This window comes from Dysidea avara, chromosome 2, assembly GCF_963678975.1.
Source record: "Dysidea avara chromosome 2, odDysAvar1.4, whole genome shotgun sequence".
Classification (NCBI taxonomy): Eukaryota; Metazoa; Porifera; class Demospongiae; order Dictyoceratida; family Dysideidae; genus Dysidea; species Dysidea avara.
The window spans coordinates 23359188-23372555 of NC_089273.1; the positions used below are offsets into that span (position 1 = coordinate 23359188).

The 13368-nt window shown below is 37.1% G+C and overlaps 3 long non-coding RNA genes across 5 annotated transcripts; 2 read left to right on the forward strand and 1 right to left on the reverse strand.

Moving 5' to 3' along the window:
- Positions 1-7538: 7538 nt before the first annotated feature.
- LOC136243710 (uncharacterized) lies at positions 7539-8634 on the forward strand. Of its 2 annotated transcripts, none has more exons than XR_010694967.1 (4): positions 7539-8086; positions 8135-8313; positions 8366-8519; positions 8581-8634. It is a non-coding gene; the product is annotated as an uncharacterized lncRNA (long non-coding RNA). The 2 variants fall into 2 exon arrangements; XR_010694968.1 differs by having other exon boundaries at positions 7540-8086; positions 8441-8519.
- A 105-nt stretch (positions 8635-8739) lies between these two features.
- LOC136243711 (uncharacterized) lies at positions 8740-10176 on the forward strand. 2 transcript variants are annotated; one of them, XR_010694969.1, is made up of 5 exons: positions 8740-9234; positions 9522-9577; positions 9629-9679; positions 9733-9783; positions 9839-10176. It is a non-coding gene; the product is annotated as an uncharacterized lncRNA (long non-coding RNA). The 2 variants fall into 2 exon arrangements; XR_010694971.1 differs by lacking the exon at positions 8740-9234 and adding an exon at positions 9439-9455.
- Positions 10177-11982: 1806 nt separating this feature from the next.
- On the reverse strand, positions 11983-12776 carry LOC136243713 (uncharacterized). The gene is made up of 6 exons (XR_010694976.1): positions 12638-12776; positions 12503-12585; positions 12390-12442; positions 12199-12340; positions 12102-12149; positions 11983-12050 (listed from the first exon to the last, which is right to left on the reverse strand). It is a non-coding gene; the product is annotated as an uncharacterized lncRNA (long non-coding RNA).
- Between the last annotated feature and the right edge of the window lie 592 nt (positions 12777-13368).

Genomic DNA, 13368 nt, shown 5'->3' on the forward strand with positions numbered 1-13368 from the left:
GACAAGTAGTATCAACAGGAAAAGAAGCAGCAGTAGCTATAGTATCAGTAGTAGAAGAAGCAAAAGCAGAAATAGTATACATCAGTGCACTTCGAAACTGAATGCAGGGAAACACGCATCCCTAGGGATATATGTGTGCGGGCCTGCGGGGAACGCCTTAACTGGGGAACATAATACCCGGGGAAGCAGGAGCGGATCTAGGATTTATAAAAGGGGGGGGGCTAACTCAAGGTACTAATCTCTTGGGTAGAGGTGTGTGAAGCACACGTAGAGGTGTGCGAATGAACTAGGGGGTCTGGGGGCATGTCCCCCAGGAAAAATGTGAAAAATAGATGCTAAAATACTGCAATTTGGAGACATTTCCACATAAAATTCATAATATTTTCTGCCTGTAGATATTTTATATACTGCCTTTAGATTATAGGTATGGCTCTCTGACTCTGAAGTATTTTGCTAATGGAAAAGTTTGGGTAGGTACAGGCAACCAAGTACATGATGCACCCCTCTCACAATTGCACAACACTGAATAGGTGCATGCTAGAATAATAATGTTGAAAGTGGAAAATTTTGAAATTTGAATAATAAAAGATTGAATCTGAGAGCATTTTCAATGGAAATTGTGTACCTGAATTTAAGTATTGTCATACATATTAACTACACAAGTAGATGAATGAAGCCCTTTAAACAGACCAATGCACTTCATTGTATGTATAGGTGCAGGTAGATTTGGAAAAATTCCATAACAGAACCAACTACATGCTTCCAGTGAATGTTCTATTAGAGTAGTTAGCTGACTGCTCTATTAGAGTAGTTAGCTGACTGCTCTATTAGAGTATCTTGATCTTGTACGCCTCCAATGCTGATCTGGGTCCTTGTTGCATTAACTTTAGCATAAATCCACTGATAATACCTTGGAAAGACGTTTATAAGGTGGTTTTATGAGTACTTGTATTAGTGATCATATAATTATGCTAAGACAAATTTTCATTATAATACTCAGCATATTGATCAAGTAAAGCCTAAATATGAAGGGGGGGCTTCAGCCCCCCAAAGCCCCCTCCCCCCCCCCTGGATCTGCCCCTGGGAAGCATATATCACTGTGACTTGTAGATCGCTAGCCAGTTAGTGATATGTGTGTGGGGAAAAACGGATCCCTAATGATATGCGTGTGGGAAACACAAAACTTCGGGGAAACACGTATCACTGTAGGGGTGGATTGAGGGAGGGGACTAAGGGGGCTGTAGCCCCCCCCCTTTCCTTTATAAGTTAGTACTTGGAAAATAAAACCCTAAATCTTCTATGTGTATCAAAAGCAGACTTGTTTCAGGAACCATGCATCACTACCAACACAAATAATGTCTATGTAACTATATCTATTGTTCAACTCTGTTCCAATGTCTATGTAACTATATCTATTGTTCAACTCTGTTCCAGGAGAACATAGCTTCCTTTTCCTCAAGAGCCCTTCAAAAACAAATTTTGATTGTGGGTTGCATCTCCAGTTACAAAAGTATTAATTGTGGATTTTGTTCTATTCAGATGATTAGCAGTGTTTTCCACTATGGCTATAAGACAAGGGCGGATTTAGGGGGAAGCTTTGGGGGCATGCAGCACCCCCCTCCAAAACTTTAGAATGAGCAAGCTAGGAAGCTTCTAGAAGCTGTAGTACAGGCACAGTTGCATTTTATACACATGTATGGACAATGAAAAGATGGAAAGAGCACACTGCTAAAAGGTTCTTAGTTTACTAATTTGTTAAGATGCCTTACTGTAGTTATACTGATAGTAAAGTGTCAGTAAACTTAAGTATATGGAACATAATTATTTTACTAAGTTTTAAACTCTCAGTAAAACATCAGTGAATGCGGGTTTACTGAAAAACTACTAAAATAACAAACAATTAACTGTTCCATATACTGGGGATATACCACTGTAGTAAACTAAGATACTTCAAGCAGTGTCAAGAGGAATAGCTAATCTTATCCAAGAATTGCTAAAAGTGGTTCAAAATTATACTTTTGGAGTAAGTCTTACCTTAGAAGCTGCTAAAATCGAAATACTCTAATAGAACAGTCAACTACTCTAATAGAACATCCATCATTAAAACTATAATTTTCAAGTAGTTACCAGTGTGTAAGCTGAAATTAAACCTATTCTTCTAGACCTGTGCACTGCTACCCTCACCATTGTACCAAACATCCTACCATATACCAATCACTCTAAAGATTTAATGTCCTGAAACATAATTAATTGAAAATCTATTCTGAAAACAACTTTTTCTGTCAAATAGTTTAAGTTTTTTAGGCTCTAATACAAACTTGATTCTTGGGTCAGTGAAATGCTTCACTTGCAAGTAAAACAATATAGTTTTATAATTATTATAGTGAATTCATAACATATATAAAGTTCACAAGGCTGCAACATCTGAGAGCTGCTTTTTCCCCTTACTTAATCAAATCCCATGCTACAGTTATCTAAATATAGCAGCTTCTAAGAGTTCGCACTATCAAATCCCTTGAAGCTCAACTTTAAGCATAGATCCAATCCTGTGTTTTAAATATTCTTCTTGACCTTACATTCAATTAACTATACACTCTTTATTCTCTTTGACAAGCCACTATTATGCAGTTTCTTAAAATCCAATAACAAGAAACATTGTATAGTTCTGTTTTTTAATTAAATTACTTCCAACTGAACTCATTCATCTTGTACCCACATTTGGTTAAAAATAGCCTCTAGATTCAATCTTGTGATAGCAATTTTCCAAAAATCACCAGGGAGTATGCCACCAGAGCCCCCTAGCTGGAGAATTTTATGCATGCTCAGTGCATGTGCACTCCACTCACTGATGAGTCTACTTGCCCTCTCCACTCATCTCTACTGTTAATTTGGACAGCTAGTGTAGTTTGAGCCATGAGACTGTAAAATAATTTCAAAACACTAGATTTGATCATGTGCAGCTGATACCCATACGTTTCCACTACTGGTTCTTTAAAATATTAGTCTAAGATTGAATTTTAGCTATTGGCTGTGCCATTTATAGTTACATTGACAAACTGTAGGGGAATAATGGTATCACATAAACAAAGTGACGTTATTTTTCACTCAAAATCACTACGTAATTCAATCTCAGTAGGCCAAATTTGCAAAATTTTCCTGTGGGGGCATGTCCCCAGATCCCCTAGATAGAGCATGCTCTGCATGCTGAGTGTGCTTTGCACACTAGTTGTATCATGATCAACTTTCTTGCCACATAAATGTCCATGTTAACACCCCCCTTCTGAAATCCTAGATCTGCCCCTATAAGAGGTAATTATAGTGTAGTTTTATATTTCAAAAAATGTTAGTTGGTTTAATTGGTTAGATTTATCAGCTTCAGTATAATATGTAGCTAGCTAGTTTACCAACTCAGCCATTAAGCAAACTGTAGTCTTTGGTGATTTGCAATCTCATAAGGCAGCTATAGCATATTCACCCACTTTTGTCTTTGAATGTAAAATCTGTTTCAGTTACCTTCTGATATGGCCCCATGCTGCAGGTTATGGAGCTGGCATTTGTAGCTAGCCTATAGTTCAGTCTTCAAAACCCAGCAGATATAATAAGTTGACTATCACAACAACAAATTCAGAGAGCCATAAAATTTAATGCAAATATAGCTGCACTTTGCTAAGGATTGCCAGTGGACTAGCTAATTGCTACTAGTACCCTTCACTGCAGTCTGCTTTTCAGTACACTTTATTAGTGTTAAGGCTAACAAAGTGTCACTAGGCTAAGGAGCATGCATACTAATAATTGTGTCGTTGAACACCACTACTACTTAGCTATACATGTTTCTGCCTCACAGAATTAGCTGATTAGAGCATGGCTAAGAGGAGCTGATGCAATATGACATATATATAACTAACTGTATCTAAATGCTTGGTAGCTGCACACGAAAAGATTATCATGCATGCATGATAGCTATACTCAATGCATATTGCAATCAGTCTTGATTTAATGGAAAAGTAAAATTTTGATGATATATAATAAACTGAAATTCCATTATTTTCCACTGAAAAACCTGCTAAAAATATTTTCAATTCACCTTTAGAGGGCCTAATTTTCAAAAATTTCCTTGGTGGGGCATGCTCCTAAACCCCTTAGGTGTACATGCCTAGGTGCACATGCTAGTGTGCTTTGCACACTAATGTAGTCATTATTCCAAAAAGCTAATTTGACCATGGATACTACATGAATCTTACAACTAGAGCCTTGTGAGAAGGCTTGGTATCTTCTAATGTCAGGTTAGTTACCTATATCCTTAGCCCCCCTTTCAAAAAATCCTAGATCCGCCCCTGCACTGTGACACCAGCATATATATAATTGAGTATCTCAGTATTCTAGACTCTTACTTCTTTCTTTAAACATTGCTCAAGCATTGTAGTTTCTCACGAGGGGCAAGTTTCTCAAAGACATGGACTGCAATTTTCTTAAACATTCAATTAAAAACTGCGTATCATGTGTGTCTGCTTGAGGTGATAGGTGATCAGGGATTTTCCATGAGATTTCCCCTAAATAGATCACGTGATAGTTGTCAAGCTGGATTCTGGTGGTATGTCATGGTTCAACAATACGGTACATGTACTTTAATATAGTATAAGCTGTCCAGAATTATTTGTGCACTGCTAAACTAATTAAGTTATTTTTGTGTGATAAGTGCGCTTAAGGAAGGGTCTGGGGAGAAGACCAATGTTTTGACAGCAGTTGATGATGGCTGGGCAAAGAACTGCAAAAACTACTGACTACTGTGATGGGAGGGCAAAATGCCCACCTCTATAGCTCTACCTAGGAGCATTAACTAGCATTACCTACAGATATTGTATATTATGTTGCTGATACATCCGAAGATCTGCAGAGTAAAGGTGAAAGTGGTAGTAAGGCTCATCCTATTATTCTGCTGAACAGGCAGGGAGTCTGGAAGTATGCTCCCTGAGGAAACTGTAAGTACTACAACTTTTTAGTTTTAATTGCTTCATCAAGCATAAAAATTCAGTCAAAAGGTGATGGTCGAGGCTCTGGTGTTATACACTGGTTGCATCTATACTACACTGTGACACCCTTGAGGGGTTAGTACCAGCATTGTCCATGGCAATACTATTCCATTTCCCCAAGTCTTGATGATTGAGTGCCCCATCACTTTCTCTCTGCTCCAATCCTGAAGCTGTGAACACAGTACAAAAAATAGTTATGATATTATGATAATAGCAATTAAGAGTCCATAATGTACTCTTATAATAAAGCTCTTGATAATAGTGACAATAATTATGTGGCTGTGTACATTGTGAACTAATTAGGCACTTGGAAGTTTTGAGCATAAGGTGTCTGAAGGCTCTACCATGCACAGATATGGGATATTCTAAAAGTGATTGTAACATGCAGTAAAAATAGATTTACTTTAGTAGAACAGTCATACTATACTGTAAAGTCATACATCTGAACGGTGTTATGAAACAGCCATTAGTATGTATTGCTTTTTATAACACTGTCAGACAAGATGACAGGTGCATCTTTGACTCTCCAAGATAATGCTCTACATTAATTTTAATTATTCATTTTCAAAGATCACCTAAAAGTTACCTTTTTAACCAATTTTTAGAGTATATTACTGACAAAAATGTGTGATATCCATCCCAAAAACACCTTTGCTATAAAAAAAGGCACGTCCAAGAAACTACCAGTACCTGGAACCCTTTGTAACAGCTCAGAAAAGCAACCAGTAACTTAAAGAGCTGATATCTGGAGTGGCCAAGAATCGAACCTTTATCATCCAGCTGTGTTCTATATTGACTCTTGCTGCATCCTTAAGCAATTTCTTTTAATTCTATAATTGGCTGGTAATTTGGCCGCCTTTACTGTACTAGCTATATACTGCAGCTGACTATTTAAAAAGGTGGCCAAATTACCAGCCAATTATAGAATTAAAAGAAATTACTTAAGGATGCAACAAGAGGAATATAGAACACAGCTGAATGATAAAGGTTCAATGTTTAAATTTTAAATTAGTTGTATATGAACATTTACTCTAGGCCAGTTCAGATATCAGCTGTTTTAGTTGCCAGTTAATTTTACTTTCATGTATAATTGGACATGCATCTGCTTTATGGGTAGTGCTAAAAGCCAAAATGGAACCAATTCACTGTTAAAACTGGGTAGTTATTTTAGCACTCATTGAGTTGATTTAACAACTTGTTTGCAATGCTATTGTCACTATAGGAGTGCTAATATTACTAAATGGTGGTTAATTTAAGCTACCCATGTTACTTTAGCATTAGCCTTTGTGTTAGTTTAGCTTGTTATTTTAACAGGTTATTTTGTGTTACTGAAGTTGGTCAATATTATTTGGTTGTGATTCTCACCAGTGAAATGTGCACAATTCAGGAGCTGTCATTCTTATGTTAACAGGTTATTTTGTGTTACTGAAGTTGGTCAATATTATTTGGTTGTGATTCTCACCAGTGAAATGTGCACAATTCAGGAGCTGTCATTCTTATGTTAACAGGTTATTTTGTGTTACTGAAGTTGATCAATATTATTTGGCTGTGATTCTCACAAGTGAGATGTGCACAATTCAGGAAATGTCGTTGTAACATCAGATATGGAAGAAAGTTGGTCAGTAGTTCCAACAATGCTTCATTTGAAGAACACCAAAGTGAATATTATTTATTATTCTCCAACATGTATACCACATTTACATAATTAATGATATACATATTATACAGTGTAATAATGTTGATAACAGATATAATACAACATTTACAATTAATAAAAAGTCAATCGTTTTCATTTAAGTCAGCATATATAGACGAAGAGTTATACAGTAATGTTGCATGAGTCCATATCTTATGTATAGTTCAAAACTTCGCTGTCTACAGTGTTAAAGAACAATGTACTATAACACATGGTACTACTTTTTGGATAGTACCATAACATTTAAGAATTACTATATTACAGTCGGTTGATGCACATTTAGTGACAAAATGTTTGTAAAATTGCTGGTTGCTGGAGCACGTGCATGGAATGTTACGGTAGAGGTAATCGTTTCACTATAAGTTACAAACTACCTCTAGACCTTTGCAATTAGCTACATTGGATGTTGAATGTTGTACAAAAGTCAAATGATTAACTAGCTATGCACGTATGTTAGCACTAAGCTATACTGAACTGTATTGCATGTCTAAGTCAGGCATGGTAATAGACCTTATAGCCATATAGCTCTGTATATCATCAAATAGTCTTGAAACCTGAACTGTGACAAACCTGACTATCCAGAGTAGCTAGCTATAGCTTTTATCATTTGATTATGGTTAACTTGAGTCAGACTCATGATCAGTTGTGCAGAGTGTATAGCTATGAAGTGCCATAATTTTAGCTTAGCAGCACCATACACTAACCTCTTCGCGATATACTCAGTCATGCAGTCTCTACCCTCGGTCTCTACCAGCCGGTCAGGTGCAAGTTTACCAGGCCGTTCTCCCGCGTCACGGTTGGTCGAACCAGTGTAAGTAATAATACAGGCTTGTTCTAGCTCACTAAGATATCTACTTGAGGGAGCTCGCCATTCAAACGATAATTAGCATCATCTCTGGCATCATGAACTAGAATGAACGCGCACCATCATAGCGCATTAAACCGCAGTGAACTAGAGATGATGCTCGGGATGATGTTTAAAGAGAAGAGCTGCTACCGAGGCCGCTGCTACTATGGAAAACTTAGCGCTTGTAAAGATAGGTCAGGTCATGCCGAAGCTCTCGCAGAAAAACTACTATTCTGACGAAGCTTTAATACAGTCGAGAGCAGCGTTTTGTAGGTAGCTAGCTAGACTAGCTTGCCTCTCAATTGAGAGTGAAACTACGCAGCCGCTATTTGGTGATGAGCGTCAGTGTAACCTGTTGTGTCATAGCCATCTGGCATCAAGGACTGATCTTTAAGACCCTCAGCATCATGTGATGTCAAGTACGTAGTGATTAACCTCCCGAGGCCGGCTCATGCAGGAGGGATACAGCTATTATGGGCTAACGCGCAACCTCCTTTACATCTGGGTGCTCCTGTAAGTATGTTTCATTGATATAACAAATAATTATTCATGAATACGCAGAGTCCTATTACTCCTACATCCGAGTCTCTATAGCTATGTCTCCATGACAGCAATACTGCTGGCAGATGGAAGTTATTGATAAAGGTGATTACAATTCAACTCAAGATATGGACAGATGCAGTTCATGTCACTTGTCAATATAATTGTAAAAGAAACTAACTACTTGGCAACAGTTTCATGTAAGTAACCGTGATAAAACCAGTGTAAATATGTGGGATCTATTGTTAATAGGTGGTATGGGATTTTTGTGGCTTGTGGCTGTATCTGTACATATTCTCATTGTTCTGCATGCTGTGTTTATAATAGAATTGTTTGATATTAACTGTCCATTGGAGAAAGCAAGTTTATTGAAGACTACAATACCCATCAGAACCATAAGTCAAAGGTACAGTATATACACTATTATAGCTTTTGGTCTGTAGTTCCTTATGCTTTTCTTACTATAGGTCATTGTACAAGAGGTTGGGAACTGCACTGTGTAGTGGCACTATCACATATAGGTAAAGAGAATTGATATTGTTTGTACATACGTGCTGACTCTCTCTCTCTGTGTTCCTGATGTTTTTATATCTATGAATGAATGTGCCAGCATCAGCTACTAAAATTGAACTAATAATTATGTGGAATTCATCTGATGTGGAATCTGATGTTCAAAGATAAACATAGCTACTGCTGCTGCAACTGCTACTACATTGCTACTACTACTACTACACTGCTGCTACCAAGAAACTTGCTTGAGTTATGCTGGAGAATTGTGGATTGCCTTTTATTGACAATAATTTATACATATGGCTTATCTTAGTTGTTTGCGTTATAGTTTGTGATGAGTGTTAGTGTTGCCTGTTATGTCAGTGCTAATAAAGACAGAAGACCCTGCAATTTTTCCATTTACAATGGCTACTGCATGGAGTTTGAAAACTTGCATCTTCCTGCTGTGATATTTTTTGTACACATAGCAAGAGTAAAATGTCACCTGCAGATAATGTCTCCGTCAGATAAAGTCATTGATATAGGACTAGGGACATGAATCATGATGTGGACAGATGTAGTTCATGTCACTTGTGAAGTGAAAGAAGCTAACTACTTGGCAATAGTTTCATGTAAGTAACCATGGATAAAACCAGTGTAAGTGTATGGGATTTTGTGTTAATAGCCAAAGAAGGTATTGTAGGATTTTTGTGGCTGTATCTGTACAGTATCACCATTGTTCTGCTGTGTTTCAGTTATAAGTATTGTCTAGAAATCATTTGATATTAACATTCACCGTCCATTGAGAAAGCTTATTGTAGACTACTATATAAACATGCATCAATAGTCAATGGTACAACCAACTTAGCTTTTGGTCTGTAGTAGCAACATGTTAATTATTATGCTTCTCTTGCTATAGATCACAGAAGTGGAAACTGATTATGTGCAATGAAAAAGTGGCAGTCTCTTTTTCAGGTATGCATACAACAATTCTAATTGTTTGTATGTAATTGCTCTGATCTTTAGATAAATGGGCATGTCTGATTCAGCTGAACAAGTGCTACAGTAAGACAACAAGTATGTTAAACAATTCATAATTTTAGCCATACCTTTATTTGATATTTTTTTAGATTTGAGGTGGAAGAAAGACTTTGTGCTGATAACATGTGACAGTGAACATGGTATGTAGTAAGAACATACACATACTGTTTTGTAATTGCTTACCTTTTTATATAGCTATTTCAAGACTATTCCAATCACTTGGTAGTGGCATAGTTACTTCAATGGCAGCCACCTGAACAGCATTCAAAAGATCTAGATGGAGGAGAACCTTCAGATATCAGGATATCAGGATCAAGAGTGGCAGAGGCCAGTGTCTTTGTCTTTTTGCACTATAGAGATCACTGCCAGGATATTTGAAGATGATATGATGAATTAAGAACTAAACTATAGAACTGACATAGAACTCAGTTGTAACAGATGCTACTACTGCATTTTAGAGTGCTATTATTACATTTTTAAAAGTGTCAATTCAACCAAACCTTGTAAATTCAACCCAAATAATCATGTTGTTTTAGCACCATCTATATGTTGGTTAATATAGCACCAGAAGGTGGTGTTATATTTGGTACCATCAAATTACACCTGGTTTTGGTGTTATTTCAACACATCACTTTTAACAGTGTTGGGGCACGCGCTAAGTAGAAAAATTTTTTCAGACAGATGAAGCTCCGTGTCCAACTGCTACACAATGACTACAACTGTGCTAGGGTTTGTTTCCTTCTACTTATAAGCATTCTAGAAATCGCGCTCTCTGAGTTTCTATTTAATGCCCGCCACGTGGCATATTGTGTTCTTATCAATCCATCAAATTCTGTTTAATCCTGATGTAGAATTACTTCCTTATCATTCCAAAACGTAAAATACTGTAGTATTTTCATGTTATAGTCATGTCTAAGCCTTTAGTAATGGTAAGGATGATTTTCTGAAGTCGGCTTGCATTGGCAATAATTTACAAGAGTTAACCACAGTGTATGTTAGTGGCTGTGAATTATATGCTTACAGTACTTAAATAGTAGTTTAACAGGTTAGATGATAGTTTTTCAGCATAGGTGGTAGCAAAATGTATTCTTGCAGTAAGAATTAAATAGAAACTTCAAGCGAGTGGTTTCTAGCATGCCCACAACTAGAAGAAAACCAAATTTTAGCACAATTCTAGTCACCATGTGATAGTAAGAAATGGTATACAATTTGCAAAAACGATTCATTAACTTGGCGCGTGCCCCGTTCCTTTCCATTCCGTTCTGGATTTTAGTACTACCCATGCTTTACAGCTAGGCATGAGGTTATTATGCTCCAAAAATTGAGCATTATGCTTTTGAGCAGTGCTCAAAAAATCACCTATTATGCTTTTGAGAATTGCCCATTATTCCCAAAATTATGCCACCATAATTGGCTAATAATGCCAGCTTATTGCTGTATCAGGCAATTTTCATTGATGTTTAAGCTTCAAATAGTCTTGAATTCTTTAGCTGGTTGCTATATTAGAGTATTTCATTTCAATGTGACTGCTTTATTAGAGTAAAATGATATTCAGTGACTGCTCTATTAGAATATCTTAATATTTTGTAAAGGAATTGTGTAATCTGAAGATTTTCCTACTGTTAAAGCTTTATAATCACCTCAAAATGCTGGCATAATTCCTGATTCCCACACATACCTATTATGCCCAAAATTATGCAAGCATAATCGCTGCATCCCTATTTACAGCCGGGTGTTGTTGCATGGATTAAAACTTTAGTTCTTGTAGTTATAGTTGTATTATTGGACGCTCCAGATATCAGCTTTATAAGTTACCAGTTACTTTTCTGGGCTGTTTTTTACATAGAGTTCCAAGTACTGGTAGTTTCTTGTACGTACCTTTGTTTTTACAGCGAAAGTGTTTTTGAGATGGATAGTTTTAAGCCAAAAGACAACAAGGAAGTTGTAAAGAACATTGTGTAAAACAAGACGCCATTTTATAAACACGCGTAATTTCTGCTTCGAAATAAACATGGCCATAACTCCTGCAGAGAGAAAGACCATCATTTGTTACCGGATCTGCAAAAACCCGACAATCGCGCAAGCCTAAATTTACGGTATAAAGCATTGAATACATTGGGTGAAATATTTGCATACACTGTTAAAACAGTTGGTTGGAAGGTCATCCCAAAACAGGGATAAAGTGGCTGACACATATAGCATACTAAATCCAGGGATAACGGTTATCCCAACTCTCAATAGTATGACCTTTATCCCGTATAGGTAGGATAAAGGTTATCCCTATGCTATTATAAAGGTTATACCCAATTGTTATTTAGTATTTAAATAATTATTAATGTATCAAATGCTGTTCAAATAGTTAACTCCAACTTCTGAAGTGCTCGTGAGATGTTACGACCAGCATGATCTGCAGCATTGACAAGCAATATAGTTACAGTTATTCAAGCATACACCATACCTTAATATTGTAAACAGCTAACAACACTTCATATGCAGTCCACAGAACCTGCCAAAATGTTATATTTACATAACAATCTGGTACACTCTATGCTTACAATTTGTCGTCGATCTGCATTGCAGCAGGGAATTCCACCTGGGCATTAACAGCAAGACAGATGCTACTATAATTTTCAAGTAACAGGAATAGCTGCCGGGCAATCAATATCCATTACAGTGTGTTATCAAAAGGCAACACCACTAGAATGTTAAGTCGTATTATTAGTATCACAGTTGCTGTAATACTTACATTTTGTATACAACATGATGGAGATGAAATATCAGGAGCATACACACTACAACCTGTAATAATAACATGTGAGATGACGGCAATTCTTATTCAACTATCTACCACGTCCATACCTTGGCTAAATGTCAAGACTCAGTGCAGAAAGCATGTTGATGCTACAACAAGCCAGTCATTAATCAATTACCAGACACAATACCTGCATGGTGTACCTGCATGTATGTAACTGATAATAGGAATGTGTAACTAACCTGTCGGGCTGTCTCCTAGGTTACTTGGCTGCCACCGTGCACATAGCAGAACGTAATCATATCAGCATGCACACTACACTCAGCGGGTAGGATCGGCATGATGTCAGCTGTTCTGTAAAGGGTACATAATGGCAGCTATTCGGGCCACTGTAAACACTCACACTTTGCTGTAACAGCTGGCAAACTGAGGTTAGATACATAGCTTCGTCACCTGGCTGAGTTAGGCATTAAACTTGGCATTAAAGAGATTCAACTATCTGAAATTTCACTATTTGATGTACCAGTCATTTTGAAGCAGCCATGAGACTGTAACTTTAGCACCGTCTTGGCCACTAAGTCCGTCAGCCAGTGGTTCCACAGCACTGTAAATAAACTGTTTGCTGCACTTTCCATATCTAAATTACAAATTACTTTACACCAAGTTGAATATTGCTAGTAGAAACGTTATCTTCGTATTCTTCAGTAGGTCATCTGTTTCAGTCAGTTGCGAACGGCCTTCATGTTTATTAAACGCATTGCAAAACCCTCCCGCTTAGTAAAGCTGCCTGTTCGTGTAGACACAATAAATCACAATTTTTCAAATATCTTCTTTGTCAAAACCAGTTTATTTTATGAACAAACTGAACGAACTTTCAGAGGAATTTTCAGTAATATTCGTTACCACGGTAACTTTCGTCGTTAAGTAACGTACGTAAATGCTACGTCACGGGGAGTGAATATTAAATGGCAAA